Below are 18,374 nucleotides of genomic sequence, written 5' to 3' on the forward strand. Positions count from 1 at the left end.
TCCGTTGCTTCAGGGGCCCATTAAGTATTTTTTTTTTATATATATATATATATTTTTTTCCCTGGGGGGCCCCAACTCCTATCCTCCCTCCCTCACCTCGGGGGGGCCCCCCTCCCGGTATGCGCGGCGGGTGAGCGGCAAATACAGGATGTCTCCAGGGCTCCAGGCAGGCACTAGAGGGTCAGCGGCCGCTTGGTCTCCAATGTCTCCAACTCTATATACGGCTCGCTACTAAACCAGGAAGTAGCGAGCAGTATACAGAGTTGGAGACCAAGCGGCTGAGCCTCTAGCGTCTGCCTGGAGCCCTGAAGACTTCCTGCATATGCCGCTCTCCTGCCTCGCATATCGGGAGGGGGGCCCTCCGAGGTGAGGAAGGGGGGGAAGATAGGAGTCGGGCCCCCCACCCGGATAGCTACCCACCCACGCGGCTACCTGCCTACCGACCTACCCACCCGGCTACCTAACCACCTACCCACCCGCACCCGGCTACCTACCCACCTGGCTACCTACCCACCCGGCTACCTACCCACCCACCAGGCTTCCTACCTACCTACCCACCCGACTACCTAACCACCCACCCGGCTACCTACCTAACCACCCACCCAGCTACCTACCTCCCGGGCTAGTTACCAACCCACCCACCAGGCTACCTACCCACCCACCAGGCTGCCTACCTACCTACCTACCCAGCCACCAGGCTACCTACCTACCTACCTAGTGGGCTAGTTACCAACCCACCCACCAGGCTACCTACCCACCTGGCTACCTCCCCACCAGGCTACCTACCTACCCACCCACCCGGCTACCTACCCACCCACCAGGCTACCTACCCACCCAGCTACCAAGCCACCCACCAGGCTACCTACCCACCCGGCTAAGGGCTACCTACCCACACACCCACCAGGCTTCCTACCTACCTACCCACCCAGCTACCTACCTACCTACCCACCCGGATACCTACCTACCGGGCTAGTTACCAACTCACCTACCAGGCTACCTACCCACCCGGCTACCCACCCACCAGGCTGCCTACCTACCTACTCACCCACCCGGCTACCTACCTACCTACCGGGCTGGTTACCAACCCACCCACCAGGCTACCTACCCACCTGGCTACCTACCCACCAGGCTACCCACCCACCCAACAGGCTACCTACCCACCCACCAGGCTACCTATCCACCCAGCTACCCAGCCACCTACCCGGCTACCTACCCACCCACCCACCAGGCTACCTACCCACCCGGCTAAGGGCTACCTACCCACCCACCCATCAGGCTACCTACCCACCCGGCTAAGGGCTACCTACCCACCCACCCGGCTACCTACCTACCCACCCACCAGGCTACCTACCCACCCGGCTACCCACCCACCAGGCTACCTACCCACCCAGCTAACCAGCCACCCACCTGGGTACCTAACCACCCACCAGGCTACCTACCCACCCGGCTAAGGGCTACCTACCCACCCACCAGGCTGCCTACCTACCTACCCACCCACCAGGCTACCCACCCACCAGGCTACTTATCCACCCAACCACCCATGGGAGCTACGCGCCGGATGGAGGCTGGGACAGGAGATCTGCTGCTGCAGGTGAGTAAATGGTTTTGTTTTTTATTTATACTAGCAGGTGTATGTTCTGGTCAGGTCTGCCACATGATTGCATGTATTTTCTGTGCAAATCTGCTGACATGATTGCACGTATTTTCTGGGCATATCTGCCGACTTGATTGCACGTATTTTCTGGGCATATCTGCTGACTTGATTGCACGTATTTTCTGGGCATATCTGCCGACATGATTGCACGTATTTTCTGGGCATATCTGCCGACATGATTGCACGTATTTTCTGGGCATATCTGCCGACATGATTGCACGTATTTTCTGGGCATATCTGCCGACATGATTGCACGTATTTTCTGGGCATATCTGCCGACATGATTGCACGTATTTTCTGGGCATATCTGCCGACATGATGTGTATTTTCTTGAGAAAACCTGCACAATTATGTGAATTTTCTGGGGAAAGGGTCACCAAAACTTGGGCCCACTGTCTTTGCGTTGCACTTTTCAAGGGAACCTGAGGTGAGAATAATCTTGAGGTTGCCATATTTAACTCCTTTTAAGCAGTACCAGTTGCCTGCCCCCCGTGCTGGTCCTCTGCCTCTTATTCTTTCAACCATAGACCCTGAACAAGCATGCAGCAGGTCAGGGGTTTCTGACAATATTGTCAGAACTGAGAAGATTAGCTGCATGCTTGTTGCTGGTGTAATTCAGTTTATTACTGCAGCCAAATAGATCAGCAGAGCCGCCAGGCAACTAGTATTGTTTAAAAAGAAATAAACCTTCACCCCGGGTTCGCTTTAAATTACAGTTAGCTCCGCCCTCATCCGGTAATTGCCACGCCCATTTTTACGCGCCGCAGGTTCTATCCACACCTATTTTTTGCCACGCGCCGCAGGTTGTAGCCACACCCATTTTTGCCGGTCGTAGGGGCCCACAATTGCAATTTTGCACAGGGGCCCACTGCTGGCTGTGTCCGCCACTGGCTGAAGGTAAATACTCCATTCTCCTCCTCCTTGACCTTTCAGCAGCTTTTGACACAGTAGATCATCCCCTTCTCCTCCAGTCCATGGGCATTCACAATCTCACCCTGACCTGGCTTTCATCCTACCTCTGCAACCGCTCCTTCACGACCGCCTTCAGTGAGTCCTCGTCCACTCCCAACCACCTCTCGGTGGGAGTCCCCCAAGGCTCGGTCCTTGGCCCCCTACTGTTCACCCTATACACATCATCCATTGGCAAGGTTATCTCCTACATGGGTTTTAACTATCATCTGTATGCAGATGACACCCAGACCTACCTCCACACCCCTGACATATCCACCACTACCATGGACAAGGTCTTCTCCTGGCTATCAGCCATCTCCTGGATGTCCGCTAGGTTCCTGCAACTAAATCTTGACAAAACGGAATTCATGATCTTCCCACCCGGCCATCCATGAACCTCCCAGATGTGCATGTCACTGTTAACCACACTACCATTCGCCCTACCTCTCAAGCCCACTCTCTGGGTGTCCCCCTGGACTCCGCACTCTCCTTCACTCCCCACATCCAAAACCTCACAAAGTCCTGCAACTTCCACCTTCGTAACATCTGTAAGATCCGCCCTTTCCTGACCTCTGCCACCACCAAACTCCTCATCCATGCCCTTATAATTTCCCACCTTGACTACTGCAATGCCCTTCTGTCTGGTCTCCCTATGACCCGGATAGCCCCACTGCAGTCCATCATGAATGCGGCAGCCAGAATTATCCACTGCTCCCATCGCTCCACCACAGCGAATCCCCTCCTTGAATCTCTCCACTGGCTTCCTATCCAGTCCAGAATCAGATTCAAGATACTGTGTCTGACCTACAAATCTGTCCACAAAACCTGTCCAACCTACATTTCCGATCTTATTCAGAGGTACAAACCTAGCCGCTCACTCCACTCTTCCAATGAACTTCGCCTGACCGCCCCCAGTATCACCCAGTCCCATGCACGCCTCCAGGACTTCTCAAGAGCTGCTCCAACACTATGGAACTCCCTACCTCCACCCATTAGGGCAGCCCCCTTCTTCAACACCTTCAAGAAGGCCCTCAAAACTCACCTTTTCACTCTGGCCTACTACCCCTCACAAGTGCACTAAACCCACAGCTGAACTCTGGTCCCCTTCCTTTCGTGTCTTTACCTCTCCCTCTAGATTGTAAGCCTTTGGGCAGGGTCCTCCTCCTTTTGTGTTCTACCTGATCATGCACCTCCATTACTGTGAACCCATGCTATAATCTGAGTGAACCTAACTTGCCTAATTTCCATGCTCCCATCCAGTGACTGACTAAGCATTACCTTGTACTCATACTGTGCTGCATGCTCTGGTCTTTCTTGTGTTCCTGTATTGTCATTTTGCTGTATGTCACCCCTAAATATTGTCTGTAACCTAAACTAATGTTCAGCGCTGCGTAATATGTTGGCGCTTTATAAATACAATAAATTTAAAAAAAATTGGCTGAAGCCTATGACAGTCGACTGCGCTGATTGGCTGGCGGGGAGGGAAGTAGGGTGGGTTAACAAAATAATAATAAAAAAAAGCAAAATGTATTGTAAAAATGAAAAAGTTTGTAAAACAATAAATAAACATTGGGGAAGCAATCACAGCCCACTATCTGTTGGTGGGCAGAAAGGGGGGGGGGAATCACTTGTGTGCTGAGTTGTACGGCCTTGCAGCAAGCCCTTAAACCTGCAGTGACCTAATTTGTAAAAAAATGGCCTGGTCACTAGGGGGTTTAATCCCGTGGTCCTTAAGGTCGCATTCACAGTGGGACATTGGTCTCAATTCACTAAGCTTATCTCCTGTCTATAATAACGTTTCTAGAGTGGTCACCATGGTGATGAGGCATGTCGTATTCAGGAAACATTTTACCTCAGGCAAACCTAAAGTTAACTCTCCTGTCTTTAAGTTAACTCTTCAATCCTTAAAATAACTCCACAGTTAAAGACAGGCTGCGTGTGAAAATAACTACAGAGGAGGTAAATTAACTACAGAGGAGGTAAATTAACTACAAAGGAGGTAACTTAAGGAATGAAGAGATAAGATAACTCTCTTACTGTGTGGAGGTACGTTTTCTCTTGCCTTATTATCTCCAGCATGATCTTAGTGAATTGAGGCCATTGGCCCCGTTCACACTGCACGCGTTTCCAGCCGCGTTTTGGAAACGCGTGCAGGTGGCCGACACGCACGACATCAGACATTGCATAGAGTGCAATGTCTGATGTTCACACTGCATGCGTTCCGGACCTGTGCGGTCTGGGAACGCATGCTGCACGCATTTTTTGTAAAAACGCGTGGCTGTCCCATTCACTTTTCAGTGATGGGATCAACCACGCAACGCACACAAACGCGGATGGCGTGCGTTCGCATTCGTTGCGTTCCGCATGCGTGGCCATCCGCGTTTGTAATGTGAACGGGGCCTGTCAAGAACCGGCCCGCGGCACGCCTGCGTATACGGTTCCCGACTGCGGGTTTGACCAGACTGAGAGGGGAAGCAGCCTTAGTCAAGCTAAAACAAGGCTGGGACCCCTCAGAACACCTCTCACTGCCACCACTAGCGGTTCGCTAGACACTTCCACTCTGCTGTCGAGTCCTCAGCGCGCACTCCGCGTTTTCGTATTTGGGTCAGCTTTGCACTTAGGCCGAATACGAGAACGCCACGCACCCACACACACAGTACAGTTGTACAGTAACACAGCACAATCAGACACTGACTTGTAATGCAAGTTACACTGTCGTGCAGCAAAACCACTAACAGTCGTTCCGAACGATACTGTTAGCTACTCGCACTGGCGTTTCGTACGTTGCGTCAGCTGCACGCTTTAGGCCAACGTATGACAAACGCCCACACAACACAATGCAATTACAATTTCATATGGTAGTGTTGCTCAAACATACAACTAGGCACGGACCTATACACAGCTACACTGCAGTCTCCTTTAGGCTATGAGTGTTAGTTTAGTACGGCAGAAGTCATGCTTATTAAATAATAATTTAATATTCCAGAAAAACATAGAACAATGCAGAACTTAATATATACAAAAGATTACAAAAAACAAAGTAAAAATAGTTACAAGATAAAAGTTACAAAGATAACACACACGGATATTTGCGTAAAATAAAAATGGGGATTAAAAAAAACGTTACCAACTTGAAGGTCTCAACGTTGTCGGCAGGAGCATGCCGCTTGTTCGACCAGAAGTCGAGATCAACTCTAGCTATGCGCTATCTCCAAGAGCAGATGATCACTAGGTATCTGTCTCTGCTTTTTATACTCTGAAGTGTCCCCTGGGGCATTTAATGTCCAGCCCCCAGGAACTAATGCAGTTTCCCCGTTTGTGACATCACCGAACGCTTGTCATAATCTTTCTTGTGATATGCAAACTTCAAATGGGTTCCTGTTTTAGCTTCTTGAAGTTTGCAGAGTTCAATAGGTGAGATTGTATCCTACCAGACATCAAAAAGCTTCCTCCACATTATTTCCTTGGTTAAAGTGTATTTTAGCACATACATGAAAAGATTGAATTTTGGTTACAGGTAGCAGTTTGCCTGTAATTGCCTGTAGACAGACGCAGACAATCACACCTGGGACAGCAGATCAAAAGTGACTGCTAGTGGCCTAATGAGCTGCTTCCTTGCCTAGTGACTGGTCCATTCACTGAAGACAATGGCAGCTGTCTACATTAATACAAAAGATCACAGCGTACAGTTCCTCTGGACAGCCAGAAACAGGTAATGAGGTTCCCTTTTGTCTGTCTATTGACACCACACACAATCACATTAATAGTCCATGAAGCTAGCTGCCAATATCCTCAAGCCATACTGGCTGACCTCCACTTCTGAAAGATATACAGCAGACATAAAAATGATAGAATAGGTTTCTGTACTCCCTAATATCATCAGCACCTCAATATATCTCCACACCTCCGCCGTTAACTTGGTGCAAGGCAGATGATCTTCCCAGTTCATCCTGCCTGCACCTACACTGATGGTTCTGCTTGACGGGACAGCCCATCAGCATTCCCATGATTGCTCCCCTTCCCGATAGCGCTGGCAGGTGATTCTAATGAATCATCCTGCCAAAGCCTACATTGACGGCCTGGCCGGGTGGGGTAACCCTTTAGCATCCTCAGGAGGGTTCCCCACATGTCAGTTAGCTCCAAGCTACACGACTGGAAAGCTAGGTCAGGTTGCTGCAATGTGTCGTTGCCCTTGGCAACCTGACGTAACCAACCAGGGGAATGTGGGTCAGTGACGACCGTGAATTCGCGACCATAGAGACAGTGCTGCAGCTGGGGGAGGGTTCCAACTGTCGCTACACGCACTTTCTCTATAGTGGCAGGAGCTATCTCCCTTTGGGGAACGATTCTCTGCCGGGCTGCCTCCTCCACTTCGGACAGCTCCGAGGGAATAACTTCCCAGAACCCTCTCAGCCCGCCCCTCCCAGCTGGTGACCTGCTGGCTAGCCCCCTGAGCTCTTCCAGGCTGCTGTCAAATCGAACAGCCCCAGAGAGCTCAGTGCTGCCTGTCGCACATTCTAGGAAGGCTGCAGACGGAGAGGCCTGGCCCTCAGAGCCAGGTTCCGAAGTGGATGTTGCTGACCCAGCAACATTTGTCACTTCAGGGGACAGTCCCTCTGCTGTAGACTCGCTAGCGCTGCGGGTTACCACGGCAGCGGAGGGAGTGCCCACATTACACATATCATAAACCACATCACCTTTGGTCTTGAAAACATCTGAAGGAGGAAGATCTGGCCTGTTGCTGTCTGCCCCTTCAGTGGACAGTCCACCTGCTGCAGCCCAGCGACCATTGCTGGTTACTCCTGCAGCCGACGGAGTGTCCACAGGACAAGCATCATTATGTAGCACAACACATATGATATCAACATTATCCGTCTTATACATATTGACATTTAGACCATCACCGAAAACATCCACATTATCTGTATCATTACACACATTGCTACTCAGCACTTCACAAGTATCATCAACAGTTCCTGCATCGATCGCCTCGATAGTCCGTGCGTCATAAATGACATCATCAGTTTCTGCATTCTCCATATCAACATGTCCCACTCCAGGCCTAGGCACTGGAGAATCACTAGGGCTGGCTCCTAGTACACAGTCCATAGCCCCTGGGGCCTCACCAGCACTCCCCACTTGCACAGCATTATCAAACAGTTCCTGAATTTCTGCTGGGGATGCAGGTTCCACGGGGTTTGGAGTAGGCTCATACCGGGCCACTAACCGTCCCAGGTCAGTACCCAGCAAAACGTTGGTGGGGATTTTGTCTGTTACCCCAACTTCTTTCAATCCGCTGCCAGCCCCCCAATCCAGGTGGACCAAGGCGGTGGGTATTGCTGGGGTGACACCCCCAATTTCTCTGACAGCAATCATTTTCCCAGGTATGTACTGCTCTGGGTTCACAAGCTGGGGATGTATGAGAGTCACTTCTGCTCCAGTGTCTCTCAGCCCAGTGGCAACTGTACCCCCAACCGTGACAAGCTGCAGATTCTCTGCATAGCCAGTGGCATTCCTGGTAGCACACAGAGCAGTTGGGACTTCACGGGGGTTGGAGGCCTCACTGGATTTTGGGGCCTCCCTCTTCCTCTCTGGGCAAGTTGTGCTGATATGACCCACCCTGTCACATACAAAGCATTTCCGAGTGTCAGTGGTTGCTTGCCTGAATCCAGGAGACAGCGGTGCTTGCCTCCTCTGGGTGCTGGGTGAAACAGGTTTAGCAACCTGTTCTCCTCTCCAGCTGGGCGTAGTAGTCCTCCGGGACTCAGGTGCTCTATGGGCGGTGTAGGCATCGGCCATTTCCGCAGCCTCATCCACTGTCTTTGGTTCTCGATCCAGCACAAACAGCCGGACCTCAACAGGACAGGTGTGTAGGAACTGGTCTTTTATCATCAGCTCCTGCAGGGCATCCAAGGTTTTAACTGACAGTCCTTTTAGCCACTGCTGGAAGGCAGTGCGCAGGTTGCAAGCATGATCCAGGTAACTGTCATTAGGACCTCGCTGCACGGTCCTGAAACGTTTGCGATACACCTCTGGCGTGAGGTGGTGTCGTGCAATAATGGCTTTCTTAATTGCCTCAAAGTCTGTTTCTTCCTCCTGGGGGAGACTCACAAACGCCTCCAGGGCCTTGCCTCTCAGCCCTGGTGTGAGATATCTTGCCCACTGCTCACGGGGCACCCCATACTGCCGACAAGTCCTTTCAAACCCCTGTAGGAAAGTGTCTATGTTAGAGTCCTTGTCCATTGCGGGGAACTTATCCAGGGGGATTCTGTGGACTCGCTCACCTTCGCGTTCTGCGGGTCCAGCAGACCGGTTCTGCTGCTGAAGTTTAGCCAGCTCCAGCTGGTGTCTCCGTTCAGCACTTTTCCTCTCGGCCTGGTGTCGCCGTTCAGCTCTTCCTTCCTCTGCCTGTCGGTGCAGTAGGATCAGCTTTAGGCGCAGTTCAGGATCAGCCGAGTTCAGTAGCTGTAGATCTGCTTCCAGAGATGGCGTCTCCCTGTTTGGTGGATCATCCAGGACATCGTCTCCACTTGCATTCCGTGGCGGAAGCGATTCCTCCTCTGGCGTGTTGTGAGCTGCATCCGCTGACGTTGAAGCACGGGCTTGCTCTGCCTCATCATGCTCCTCGAGGGCACGAACCAACTGCTCCTTAGTCTGGCCGCTCACCGTCTTGATGCCTTTGTGCTCACACAGGTGGAGTAGCATCTCTTTGTTTTGCCTTGCATAGCTGGATGCTTTCTGAGCCATCGTGTTGCAAAAGGAAAAAAGAAAAAGGGGGAGGGACAGCAAATACCAAGTGTGTATCCTTGAACAAAAAAAAAGTATATAGATTCTGCACTGAGTAGACTTCTGTAGGCTAGATGCTTCTAGCAAGCTTCCAGCCTTTAGTACTCAGAATAGCGAGCTAAACTGCGTACTAATGTACTAAACGATGCCACCACTGCCAGCCAATTATGTCAAGAACCGGCCCGCGGCACGCCTGCGTATACGGTTCCCGACTGCGGGTTTGACCAGACTGAGAGGGGAAGCAGCCTTAGTCAAGCTAAAACAAGGCTGGGACCCCTCAGAACACCTCTCACTGCCACCACTAGCGGTTCGCTAGACACTTCCACTCTGCTGTCGAGTCCTCAGCGCGCACTCCGCGTTTTCGTATTTGGGTCAGCTTTGCGCTTAGGCCGAATACGAGAACGCCACGCACCCACACACACAGTACAGTTGTACAGTAACACAGCACAATCAGACACTGACTTGTAATGCAAGTTACACTGTCATGCAGCAAAACCACTAACAGTCGTTCCGAACGATACTGTTAGCTACTCGCACTGGCGTTTCGTACGTTGGGTCAGCTGCGCGCTTTAGGCCAACGTATGACAAATGCCCACACACACACAATGCAATTACAATTTCATATGGTAGTGTTGCTCAAACATACAACTAGGCACGGACTTATACACAGCTACACTGCAGTCTCCTTTAGGCTATGAGTGTTAGTTTAGTACGGCAGAAGTCAAGCTTATTAAATAATAATTTAATATTCCAGAAAAACATAGAACAATGCAGAACTTAATATATACAAAAGATTACAAAAAACAAAGTAAAAATAGTTACAAGATAAAAGTTACAAAGATAACACACACGGATATTTGCGTAAAATAAAAATGGGGATTAAAAAAAACGTTACCAACTTGCTTTTTATACTCTGAAGTGTCCCCTGGGGCTTTTTAATGTCCAGCCCCCAGGAACTAATGCAGTTTCCCCGTTTGTGACATCACCGAACGCTTGTCATAATCTTTCTTGTGATATGCAAATTTCAAAGGGGTTCCTGTTTTAGCTTCTTGAAGTTTGCAGAGTTCAATAGGTGAGATTGTATCCTACCAGACATCAAAAAGCTTCCTCCACATTATTTCCTTGGTTAAAGTGTATTTTAGCACATACATGAAAAGATTGAATTTTGGTTACAGGTAGCAGTTTGCCTGTAATTGCCTGTAGACAGACGCAGACAATCACACCTGGGACAGCAGATCAAAAGTGACTGCTAGTGGCCTAATGAGCTGCTTCCTTGCCTAGTGACTGGTCCATTCACTGAAGACAATGGCAGCTGTCTACATTCCGTGAGGATCACCTGGACTACAGCAACTATCCTCTATATGAACAACGGATTGACAACGCACTAAGGACGCCCGGATGCCACGGAGGAACATCTGCTGAGCCCAATTGACCAATCTAACAGTGGTCCACCTCAACGGGTGAGTGCGGTCCCAAAGGGGACAAGACATCTATATTCATCTATATGTGAAGTGGAGTGCTTTCTACATACGTGATTTTTATAGAAAGGATTGGCTATATCCTACAGAAGGGCGCATACACAATCCAATTGGAACTATTTGAACTGTATAGCTTCGAGCAAAGTAACTTTTGTTGGTCCTACAGGCTTGATTTTGCATTTGAAATTGTAGCGCTATTTTGATACATACATACATTAATACAAAAGATCACAGCGTACAGTTCCTCTGGACAGCCAGAAACAGGTAATGAGGTTCCCTTTTGTCTGTCTATTGACACCACACACAATCACATTAATAGTCCATGAAGCTAGCTGCCAATATCCTCAAGCCATACTGGCTGACCTCCACCTCTGAAAGATATACAGCAGACATAAAAATGATAGAATAGGTTTCTGTACTCCCTAATATCATCAGCACCTCAATATATCTCCACAGGGCCTAAGTCGCAACGTGTCTGCGTTGAATGGTAACGCACTGCAAGCAGTGAGTTATCACAACGCGACGATAATGTCGCACTGTGAAGGCCCATAGGCTTATCATTGCAGTGCGGTAAGCTGCATTATAAGACTTTATAACGCAACTCCGCAACGTGGCACTGTGAATGCGACCTAAAGTGTACCAGAGACGAAGCACCCTCATGTATTTTACTATATATATCTGTGGGAACATTAGAGAAAACAGCTACCCTGCTCTCTGTTTCATCCTTCACTGCTCAGCCTGCTTGTTATCAGCCCTGATAAAATCCCCAACTGAGTATTCAGTCTGGCTTTGCTCAGGAATCATTATAGCTGAGTCTCTCGTCTCTGATGTCTTTTCAAGCCCAAGACTGCCCCCTTATGGCTCTGCTTTCCTGTTCTGTATACTTGCAGCATCACAGAGAGCTGTGATGAGATGGGAGGAGCTGCTGGTGCCGAGGAAAAAGCTATGAAAAAAAAATGTTATCTCTATTTGTTAGTCATAAAAGGTTTTTCGAAATGGTGATTTCATTTTGCACATAGCCCACTAAATAATATGCTTTTCTGATGAACTGTGTTTTTCATGGAGTTTTAGTATAAAAACACAAAAAACGGCACACCAGAGCGGCGAAAATACCAGGTATAGTATTTATTTAGTAAAATCTATCAGGGATATGTCTATTTTGTGCCAAAGCGTTCATCTCTGGTTGCTGTCTTCGTGGGTGGCTCCGATCCCCCGCAATTATGCCTAAAAGCCTGGCTGAGTCGAGCTTTGTCGTGCAGCCAGGCGCTCTCCCATGGCTAGGAGCGTTCTGCGATTACGCAGTACTATTGTGCAGGCACGCAACGCTCCCAGGGACAGGAGTGGGAAGGGAGAGCGGGCCGCTTGTACGAGATGAAGTGCAACTCGGCCAGGCTTTTGGGCTTAATTGCTTGAGACCGAAGCCACCCAGGGAGACAGTGAGGGACGAGTGACCTTAAGGAAGCCCCAGGTAAGTATGGAACCTGAGACGCTTCTATTCTCAGGTTCCTAAGGCCATGTTCGCATTCACAATGTTTTCTGCCTGAAATTACCATTTGTGAAAAAGGTGCTAAAAAAAGTGATAAAAGTGCAGTAAGATGTCAATAAATAATAATTATTTTAGTCTTAAATTCTGAAATGTTTTTTTAATTCATAATGAAAAAAAGAGTATGTTATTTTATCCTTAAAGGACAACTATCAAAGTTAGCTAAAATTTTAACTAATTACTAGCTGTAATTACTAGCATATAGCAATACAAAGGTTTTTTTTCATCTTTTCATTAGTGTGAAGAAAAATAACAGAGAAGAGTTTTCACCAGTACTATGGAGGGCTGTGTCCAGGACATCCAGCATACAGAGGCAATCTTTACTGGCTCTAATAGTGTGACTGGAATCTATTCAGAGTGATAGAAAGCAGAAATACAGCTTCAAATGTGTGTAAATAATCATCAGTTGAAGATCTGTGTTCCTGTCTGTGTGTCTCTCTGCCTTGCAGTGTAAACAGTTTACAGCCAGGTTACAGTTCAGCTCTGTTTTTCTTCCACCAATTTGGCTTTCTTTGGGTGGTACTTTTTGTTAATAATTATTGTATCCTAAATGTATTTATATAGGAAAAAATTGCATTATTTCTCAGTTTTCGGCCATTATAGTTTTAAAATAAAACATTCTACTGTGGCTAAAAGCCACACATTTTATTTGCCCATTTGTCCCAGTTAAAGCAAGAAGTTTAAAAGTTTGTCCCAGTAATTGCAACGTTTAAATTATATCCCTAGTACAATGTATAATGACAATTTTAATCACTAATTGCAAGCACATAATTTAATTTTAATATACCCTCTTGACATACATATTAAAAAAATTGTAGTCCTAATGTACATAGGTGTAATTTCACTTTTTGGCCACAAAATGTCCTTGCGCATTATTTTCTATTAGCGTACTATAAGTATGCAAATAGGAAGTAATGAGTGGCTGTGTTGCTTCGGAAGTGATGCAGGCATCTTATTGATGCCGGCAATCACGGGGACCCAGAGGGGAGATGAATGAATGGGAGAGAAGTTCCCATTCATTTATGTAACGATTAGTGGCGGGAGGGAGCGGGGCGACGCAATCGCTCCTACATCTGAGAATGATCACTGTTTTTGAACAAAAACATTTATCATTCTCGTTGCACAAGCACAGATTATCTCAGGGGACCTCTGTCCACTGCCACCAATCCCCCCTGTTTCCAGGACCATTGCGAACTCGGGCTTCCGCCCGCACGATCGCATGTGCAGCCCCACAAAATGCACAGACATGAGTCTCGTGTCCCTGTAGCAGCAGCAGCCAGTTAAAGGGAACCTTAACTGAGAAGGATATGGATTTGTCCTTTTAAAATAATACCACTTGCCTGACTCTTCTGCTGATCCTGTGTCTCTAATACTTTCAGCCACAGCCCCTCAACAAGCATGCAGATCAGGTGCTCTGACTGAAGTCAGACTGAATTAGCTGCATGCTTGTTTCAGGTGTGTGATTCACCCACTACTGCAGCCAAATAGATTAGCAAAACTGTGAAGCAACTGGTATTGTTTAAAAGGAAACATCCATATCCCTCTCAGTTAAGGTTCCCTTTAAAATGGTTAATTATCGATTTTTGTCACCTTACCTGGTGCTATTTTTCACTTCACATCAAATTACATTTAGTCTAAGCCTTTTGAGCTGTGTTTGCTGGACTTTTTTGTCAGTAAACTTTTTTTCCCGCACTTTTTCTGCATTTTTACCGAACGTTCAACAACTTTTTTTTCACTATTACCGCCATATTATCGCACCTTTTTACCAACCTTTACTTGCACTTGAAAAAATGTTGTGAATGTGGAAAAAAACACGAAATTACTGCTGTCTGTAATTTCTCCTTAAAGGGACTCCGAGCTCTAAATAAAAACGAAATTGGTACTCACCTGGTGCTTTCTGCAGCCCACCGTAGGTCGGGAGGTCCCTCGGCGTCCATCTGGCTCTTCTCCCAGGGCCTGGCCAGAAATGGCTCCCCAGTGGCTCCCGGCGACACTGGGCCCGAGTGTCGGGCTCCTTCTTCCTGAAACGTCTCGTCTGTTGTCACCACGCCGGCCGCCTCGCGTCATCACGGCAGCCGGCGTGACAGTACGGCACATGCGCGGTTTAATCGCGCATGTGCAGTACTGTCACGCCGGCCGCCGTAATGAGTAAAATTTGTTTTACTGCACATGTATTGTGAATAGAGCCCAATGGGTGGCAAACAGACAAGGATTGGCAATTAGAAGAATCAGATAAGTAGATGGACAGTTTATGGACATATAAAAATGGTCAGTGTGATGTAAAGAATTGGGGCATGCCTGCAAATGTGATGTAAATTACATTCAGTTTGGAATATGGCTAGCCCAATTTGACAATTCTATGTTGCATGCAATTCAGATTTTTTTTTTGCATCTTATTGATCTCTAGTCGTTTTGACAAATTACAGTTGTAGAGGGGAGAATAGTTAGCACTACAGCACGAGGGGGATAAGCATTTATAGCACTCGCTCATCAAGGAACACGGTGTGCTCTGGCCAGAGATCTGATATTCCAATCGATCCGTGGTCGTCATTGCATCAGTTCATTTTTCAATGTATTGTGCATAAATATTCACTGTTTTCATGGGTGATAAGAGTTCATAGAACTGGAAAATTATTATTAATTTATAGAGCACCAATGTGTTCAGTGGCGCTGTGCAAAATAAGAAACCAACATGAGGTACAAAATACTACAGACAATGGTATACAGAGTTGATACAAAATACAGAATTGGTAATTACAGTGACAAAATTAATATGAATAAATATGTAACAAATTTCAAGACACAAAAGGGTGAGAGAGCCCTGCCCTTGCGAGCTTACAATCTAAATGAATGTGGGGGGGAAGAGGTGTGGGGCAAAGACCAGAGGAGATGGAAAAGTGGTAGGTGAAAATAAATTCAACTTTTTCTTAGAATTTGCAACCTCTACCATTCTTCTCCTAAATCCATCAAATTCTGCTAAGGCCCGATTCACACTTGCGTTGGAGTGGGATCATTGAAAACGGATCTGATCACCGGTCAGTTGGACTCTTATTTCCATTGCGCTGCTTCCATTCCATTTCCCCACATCCCTCCCAGACCCTCACCCCCAAAGTGCATTTTTCTATTTAGAACAGTCAGTTTCTTCACTAGTGTGAAGAAAGTTCAGTTTTCTCAGTGTCTCTAATGCAGTGCTTCAGCTTCCGTTTCAGGTCCGCAGGGCTGCGGTGTCCAGAAAAATTGGTGCTGTGAGAAACTTGCGGTCCATTCAGCGCAACGTACGGAATGGATCCGTTCAAACGGACGGATGTGAAGGGTTCCGTAGGTTAACATTGGATCCATTTGCATCCGTTCTGTTTTTACAGTGTCCATTCAGTTCTGCAAACGGACCGTTTTTTAATGCAAGTGTGAAAGTGTTATAAAAATATACTTCCAACTTTATCAGAATGTGCAACCTCTACCATTCCTCTGCCGTACGTGAACCTTCCAACCTTTCTGCCTCACATTAACCTACCCTATCCTGTGCCTAAAACTACCCTCCACCCATCCCATGTCTAACATACTCTATCCTGTGCCTAAAACTACCCTCCACCCATCCCTTGCCTAACATGCCCTATCCTATGCCTAAAACTACCCTTTAACTATCTACTCAGATGATTCTTACTGTGTAATTTTGGGGTGTATTTAACATCTATGTTCTCTCTTTACAGTACACCTTAAAGAGAGTCTGAAGCGAGAATAGATCTCGCTTCAGACCTCATATATGCCCCTGCTAAAACGCCGCTATCCCGCGGCTTAACGGGGGTCCCTGTCCCCCCAAACCCCCTCCGTAATGCGGGGGAGCGCTTCCTGGTTGGGGCAGGGCTAACCGCCGCAGCCCTGCCCCACGCGCGTCTGTCAGCGCGTATCTCCGCCTCTCCCCCGCCCCTCTCAGTCTTCCTTCACTGAGAGGGGCAGGGGAGAGGCGGTGATGCGCGTCTGATAGACGGGACTGGAGGCAGGGCTGCAGCCGTTAGCCCTGCCTCCAGGAAGAATATTACCAGCGACCATTTTCCGACCAACTTTTGCGGGGGGTGAGTTGGGGGTAAAGGGACCCCCGTTTAGCCGCGGGATAGCGGGGTTTTAGCAGGGGCACACGTGCCCCTGCTATATATGAGAGCTGAAGCGAGATTTAGTCTCGCTTCAGTGTCTCTTTAAATGTACAGGGCACGCGAATGGTATGATAGGATGTTTCCCCTGGATGATGTGTGTGCAGGTAGTATATATTATTTTATAAGATTGTTATATTCCTTATTTTGTATAGGATTGGTGCAGGTCTCTGGAGGTCCCTTCAGTGGGAGTGGAGATCCTTCGGCCTGTAGAAAGGGGGAGAGACCGGGAGCCCAATAGTATAGTAACGTCTGGTCTTAAACGGTGGGGGATTGTGGGTAATTTATACTCACAAGGATGGGTTGCGGTCCTGCAACCACCATATAGGCATGCGGAAAAAAAAGTTCCCACTCGGTATCCCGGCACCTTCTAGAACAGGGTGGTTGCTCTCCTTCTGTCGGCTTTTCCACTGGTATGACGGATATGCAAGTGGGAAGTGCTAGCACCCCTTTTGGGGGTGTGGGTAACAACTGTTAAAAAGGTTTGGGGAGGCGCACAGATTTTCTACTAATGGGTCTGAGTATAGTACTGTACGGTATTATTAAAAGAGGTGTCTTACCTCCAAAGAGGACTCACTCAAATATAACGTTAGGAGTCTTTATTATTAAGTGGTTAATTGTAGACAACGCGTTTCACGGGTTTCAGCCCGCGTCCTCAGGTCAGTACAAACAAATAACCTTAAATAGAAGTCATGTGGGGCAAGGGCGCCTTTTTATATTCCTTATTTTGTTTGTCTGCTCTTGCATTGGGCTGCCTTCATAATCTCATCTATATGTTCAGAGGGCGGTGTTGCTATCTGGCCCAGTGTTCTCCCCAGGCGCGGAGCTAGGGGGGGTCGGGGTAGGTCAAGTGCCCCCGGGCGCCGGGTCCCTAAGGGCGCCCAGCTGAGCTGATTTTTTTTTTTTTCTGCGGAGGGGAGCAGCGCAGAGAAGAGAAGAGGGAGAGCTATGCGGACGGTGGAGAAGGGGGCCATCTCCCCCCCTTCTCTCACCTTAGGGCTCTCCCTCCCTCCATCGCTGTCCCCTCCGTTATTGTCCGGGTGCTGGCGCAGCGGGCGGGACTCACCTCCGTCTCGCTCCAGCGCCGGCCGGAAGTTCGGATCCCGCAGCCGCTGCTCTGGTCTGGACTAGACCAGAGTAGCGGCAGATCCATCCGCGCTGCGACGAGACGGAGGTAAGTTCCGCCCGCCGCCGCTGCCAGCACCCGGACATTAATGGAGGGGACAGCGAGGGAGAGAGAGCAGCTCTCCCTCTTCTCTGCGCTGCTCCCCTCCTGCTGGGGAGGCAGGGAGGGGGACACCTGGCTACCTACTCTGGGCATATATACCCCTGGCTACATCTACTGGGCATATATACCCCCTGGCTACATCTACTGGGCATATATACCCCTGGCTACATCTACTGGGCATATATACCCCTGGCTACATCTACTGGGCACATATACCCCTGGCTACATCTACTGGGCACATATACCCCTGGCTACATCTACTGGGCATATATACCCCTCAGGGGCGTAGCTAGGGGGGGTCGGGGTAGGACACGTGCCCCCGGGCGCCGACTCCCTAAGGGCGCCCAGCCACGTTGTTGTTTTTTTTTTTGCCCCCTCTCTCCACTGCCCGAGTCTGCCGCTACTGCTTCCTTGCTCAGGGCTCTTCCTATGTGACGTCACAAGCCACACACAGCGTGCGGAAGAGAAGCATTCCACGCTCTCCCTTTGTAGCTGGCTGGGCACTGCGATGACCCAATCCGCACAGCTGAACCGCTCTCTCCTCAGTGAAGCAGGCAAGCACCATTTAACTTGCCGTTTCTATCACTTC

At 48.7% G+C, this 18,374-nt stretch overlaps 1 protein-coding gene across 2 annotated transcripts in view; it reads left to right on the forward strand.

Annotated features, from left to right (window-relative positions):
- Window positions 1-18,374, forward strand: part of IL12RB1 (interleukin 12 receptor subunit beta 1) — a 485,568-nt gene that overhangs the window by 5,465 nt on the left and 461,729 nt on the right. Inside the window, exon 2 of one of the 2 annotated variants that reach the window (XM_068233781.1) lies at window positions 10,673-10,851. The exons of the other annotated variant lie outside the window; for it this stretch is intronic. The gene's annotated coding sequence lies outside the window, so the exon portion shown is untranslated. The remainder of the gene's footprint in view (window positions 1-10,672; window positions 10,852-18,374) is intronic. 2 annotated transcript variants of the gene reach the window in all.

Source organism: Hyperolius riggenbachi, chromosome 1 (assembly GCF_040937935.1).
Source record: "Hyperolius riggenbachi isolate aHypRig1 chromosome 1, aHypRig1.pri, whole genome shotgun sequence".
NCBI lineage: Eukaryota > Metazoa > Chordata > Amphibia > Anura > Hyperoliidae > Hyperolius > Hyperolius riggenbachi.